The following is a 5483-nucleotide window of genomic DNA, read 5'->3' on the forward strand; positions in this document are numbered from 1 at the left end:
TGACTGAAACAACTAATTCCATCTCCAGGAAGACTATCACAAGGGGCTCCCTTCCTCTTTTATCTTCCCCTTTCACTTTTTCTCTTCTTGCCATGGCCATCCAGAGCTCATTTGGGATGGCTGGATAGCTCACATTGCTTGGATGAGATGAGAGAAATTTTCAACTATTCCTTCTGGGGAGATGTAAGATGATCAGGCCATACCATCTGCCCTGCCTTTATACCCTTCAGATAGTCCAAATTGTCATTTCACCTGCTGACTTAATCTAAGGTTTTGTTGTCTGTCTTTATTCTATACCCTTAGGTCTCCTGGGACTTTCCATCTGCCCTGTAGCTAAATTCTCTTTTTTTGTGTTGTCTCCACAAGTGAAAGTGTGAACTCTTTGAAAGCAGGAAGTGTCTAGCTATTACTATTTATATTCCCAGTTCTTGGAATATATAAATATTTAATAACTATTTTTATTCATGGAATCATTCATTTATTCTACAGTTCATCCAATGTTTGTTCAAATAGTCTAATCCATTCTTTAAAATAATATTTCAAAAGTTTGAAGACTGGTATTAACATTCTTTAGCCTTCTCTTCTCCAGAGTAAAGAAATCTCCATTTCTGTACCTAAATCTCAAACTACATGTTTTTCATTTTCCTTTTCTTTCTGGGATACCTCCTGTGAATATGTTCCAATTTGCCAAAGTCTTTACTGAGATGCGTTAACCAGAACTGAGAAGAAATGAATGAGGTGAGGTCTGTATATGTGAAAGTTATAATAACCTTGGAGTCAGAAAAAAATGTTATCAGTCAATTGTTCAGTTAATTCAACAATTATTTCTAATGCTTCTAATAAATTTCAGGCAGTGTGCTAAACAATAGGAATACAAATAAGAGCTTAAATGAAAATGATCCCTGCTCTCACAAAGCTTATATTCTAATGAGACAAGACAATAAATAAAAGGTAGCTAAAAAGTGTGTGTTGGGGTCTGGTAGAGGCAATGCAAAGAAAGAAGTTCAGAGAGTCAGTAGAAGAGCCTAGAGAGGAATGTTGATGTAAACATAGCTGACCTGGACAAATTCCTTGAAAAGGAAATTTTTGGGGCAACTAGGTAGCACAGTGGGTAGATCGCCAGCCCTGGGATCAGGAAGACCTGAGTTCAAATCTGTCCTCAGATATTTGACACTATGTGACTCTGGGCAAGTCACTTAACCTCATTGCCTAGCAAAACAGAACAAAAAAAAGGAGATTTTTACAGGAACCTGAAGAAATATGTAGAAGGATGTTCTAGATGAGAAGGGTGCTACAACATGGCAGAGAAATAAACCTGAAGATTCAGGAATATAACCCGGAAAAGACTCTAGTAAAGAGGGTTCTATATGTTTTGTAAATGTGTATGTATGGTTGTATATAACTGTGTATATGTGTATATGCATGTGTATATGTACTATTTTTCCAGGCAAATAATAATTTTAATATAGTTTTATTTTGTGAGAGCAGTGATGATGTGAGTGTGTGCTTTTATTGATAGGTTGATTGAAATGCATGTTCCTGCCCCTCTGCAACTGGATTGAGCTGATTTCCCATGTTTAGTTAGTTTGGTCATTTGAGTACTGGATTTTATGCTATACACATGATACATTCCTCTCTTTTGTTGTATTTTTAATTCTGTCACTTTTTTTGGAATGAATATTACTTCAAGAAAATACACAAAAAGAATAGTACATAAAGAGCACACTGTAATGACTATCAAATACATCATTACAACTGCTTTTGATGTAGAAAAGTCATGCATTTCAAGGATCATTCAAGCTCACAATGAAACACTATCAGTCACACAGAAAAGCAAAGGAAAATGTAGACAGCATGGAAAATAAGGAGAACAAAAGTGGTATCATTCATATGTAATCATCAAGGGGAAAAAAAGGAAAGGAAAGACTCTTAGACAGTCATAGAAGCTAATTGTATTGTTGATTTTTCCACATTACAGAATAAATTTCTTAAAGTTGGGGAGGGGAAACATCAAGATCAGTATCTCAGATGGCGTAAGATGTAGCTGATAGATTATTTCAAGGTAGTGCATCCTTCAGGATTTCCAAGCCAACTACCAGCTTTGAAGGACAATGCATTATAGGTAATCCTGAGACCTTACCAATAACCGTTTTCTGCAATATTGACTGAAGTCCCAGCAAACTCTTCCTTGGTTTTGCAGAGGGTGGTCAAGGTAGAAAGGTTTACAGCAGTATTGTACCCAGTATAATGCCCTCACACCACCCTCTGATGCAGTGGAAGGTAAGATTCAAGTTAAAAATGTTTTAGTTTTAAGAATTTTATTTGCTGTATAGTATTTATGGTACTGTAGATTTCATGTGTCATAAAAAGTAAATATTGTCTGAATTTTTTTTTTAAATTGGGATGTTAATAGAAAAGATCACATAATTCTAAGGAATTACTAGCAAGAAAAATGTTTTGCATGTTACCAATTTTACAGCGTTTTATGGATTATATTATGGTTATTCTATTAAGAGAAGTGCGTATTATCAGAATTAAGATTTTGCTATAAAATTTTAGGCAAAAAAAGTATTTTTCAGCAATCTCTAGCAAAGAAATTACAGTTTTTGGTGGTTGCAGGAACCTAACCCCTTATTTCCTATGGGTTCAATGTATAAACATTCACATTTTTTTTAACTTTTGTGCAGTTTTCTAGGAATATTGCCCTCACAAAAAATTGAGGAGTGGTAAAATAAAGGTTAGGGAAAGGACTATATGACTGAGGAGTCACAGAGATGGAAAGGGAAGCCTTAGGACTTTTCCAAGAAGTATTGATTTGATTACTGTGCCCAGAGAAAGAGGTGGAAAGTTCAGGGTGGGGGGGCATAGGAGATGATAGACAGCTTATGTGTATATATAAAACACATTTGTATTAATTATCTGTCCAGTCTAGCTTAGTGCTTATAGTATCAGGGGATCATAGGTCATCTTCTCCAACCCTCTCATTTTGCAAAAGCAGAAACTGAAGATCAAGGTGAAGAGATATAAAGATGCCTTGAAGGAGAGAATTATTTTACTTTTTCTTCCTTCCTTTCTTCCTTCATCCCTCCCTCCCTTCCTTCCTTCCTTCTTTCTTTCCTTCCTTCCTTCATATCTCTCTTTCTTTTTCTCTTACCATTTATCTTGTTTTCTCTTTATTTCTTTTTTCTTTTTCTTTTTCCTTCATTTTTTCATTCATCCATTTCCTCCTTTATTTCCTTTCTCCTTCCTTCCCTCTTTCCTCCTTATTTCTCTTCTTCCTTTCCTTACTTCTTTTCTTGCTTTCCTCCATTTTTCTTCTCCCCTTTCTTCCTTCTTTCTTGCTTTCCTTCCTTATTTTCTTTTTTCTTCCCTCCTTCCCTTTTTCCACTATTCCTTCTTCCTTTCCTACTTTCTTCCTTTTCTCCCTCCTTCCTTCTCTCCTCCTTGACTTCTTTTCATTCTTTTTCTTTTTTCTTCTTTCATTCCTTCCTTCTTTTCTTTTTTTCCTTCTTTTATCTTTCTATGCTGAACACTTAACACAATTCCTGTCCCATTAAAAAAATAACAAATACTTTTTTGACTAACTGATGTCAGATAAAGACTTTGTTCTGAGAGAATTTATATATGAGTGGCAGAGACAAACCAATGCATGATCACAGCTGCGCAGCTTAGCATTGCTTTAGTATATGCATTTTTCCCTCATTAAGAGTTTAGTATGGTGAGGAACTCTTTTGTTCTAGAGTAGTAGGAGAGACCATATAGAGGAGACAAGGTTTTAGAGGGGCCCTAAAACATATGGAAATATGGAGATAAGAAGTTAGGGCACTAAAAATGGAGAAGGGAACAGTACGAGTAACAACCTGGGCCATGATAGGATCATGAAATGCTTCTGAGACATTAAGAAAAGAAAAAATCAATAACCAAAAAAAAAAAAAAGTGAGAGCAAAAAACAAAAAAAAAAATCACCTAAAATCCAGGTAGAGGTGTCTGGTCTTTCTTTTATACACCAGAGAAGGTTTCTGAAAGTTCTTGAATGGGGTGGGGGAAGCCTGGGAGTGATCATGGTCTTATCTGTTATTTTGTGAGGAAAAAATTATTTTAAAAGGTGTATGAAGGGCATATTAAAGAAGTGAGATCAGGAAGCAGATGGCAGGAAGCTATTTCATGCTAGTAGAAAAAAAAAGTGGCCATATATTACCTATAAGATAGGAGTGTATTTCATTAAGAATTGTTTTGTCTTTAAACTGGCAAGGTTTTCTGATCAAAAGCTGATTTGGTTTTGTTCAGGGAATTCCTATTTATTTTAGAAAATCTTCCACTAGTGGTTTCTAATTCCCTAGATTTAAAGCTGCCTGAATTAATTTAGAATAGTCAAACAACTGAAGAATCATATTTCAACATTTTGACAAATAACTGATCTAATCCAGTGTTCCAGGCAATGCTGAAGAAAAATCTAAAATGCCCTAAATCATACCACATTCTCTGGGTTATTGACAGGTGGACTATGATTTTACTTGACTGACTACCAAATACAGCCCTTAAGGAAAGGCCTAGTGTATCTGGAGATGTGTATTACTATTCTACCTTGTTTATTTACCAGTGAGATAGATTTAGACAGGCCATACTATGTTTCCAAATCTCAGTTTCTTCATCAGTGGATTGAGGATAATATTTCCTTTACTTATCTTACTGAGTTATTTGTAGAATTAAGTGAGATAATTGATGTAAAATGCTTTGTAACTCTCCAGTACAGAACTATACATTTTATTTGCTTGGTAAACTGACTCACTTTTTGTTTATTTTTCTTCCATGTTTAGAAGTATGTCCCCTCCCCCTCATCCAAAGAATATATGTTCCTTGAGGATAAAGATGCTTTGTTTTGCTTTTTCTGTTTATGTTTTTTTCTTTATATTCTCATTTCCTAACAGAATGTCCTTCACTTTGCTTAATACATATTTGAATTGGATTAGATAAATGGTAGTGAGTGAATGAATGAAAACACTATAAATAATATAGGTCTGAATACAACCCACCCCTGAATATGGGTTCTATGGAAACTAGTACTAAGTACAAACTTATAGATCAGAGAAGCACAGAAAAGTAAAATAGATAGATAGATAGCTCCTGGTAACAAACTGCAAATCCCATGTTTGACCCCTCCTGGTAACAAACTGCAAATCCCATGTTTGACCCCTACCTATTATAGTGGGTAATGACTTGCAAGGCAGATGAAACATATACAGAGGTAATTATGCAGTTAGATTTTTGTACAAGCCAAAGTATGGGCCATATTGGGACAAATATGATAAATACTAGTTATTATTCATACTTCCTACTACCCAAGCCCAATTCATCATTCAGGATGTGAAGGTGGGGCAATAGTAAAGTAAGAGAATTCCAGTTAGGATAATGTACGATGAGAGTAACCATGTCTTGAAATACAACTACAATAATCATGAAGGCCTAGCAAGAATCCCCAAAAA

Source organism: Vombatus ursinus, unplaced genomic scaffold (genome assembly GCF_900497805.2).
Source record: "Vombatus ursinus unplaced genomic scaffold, bare-nosed wombat genome assembly UNPS02014864.1, whole genome shotgun sequence".
NCBI classification, from domain to species: domain Eukaryota; kingdom Metazoa; phylum Chordata; class Mammalia; order Diprotodontia; family Vombatidae; genus Vombatus; species Vombatus ursinus.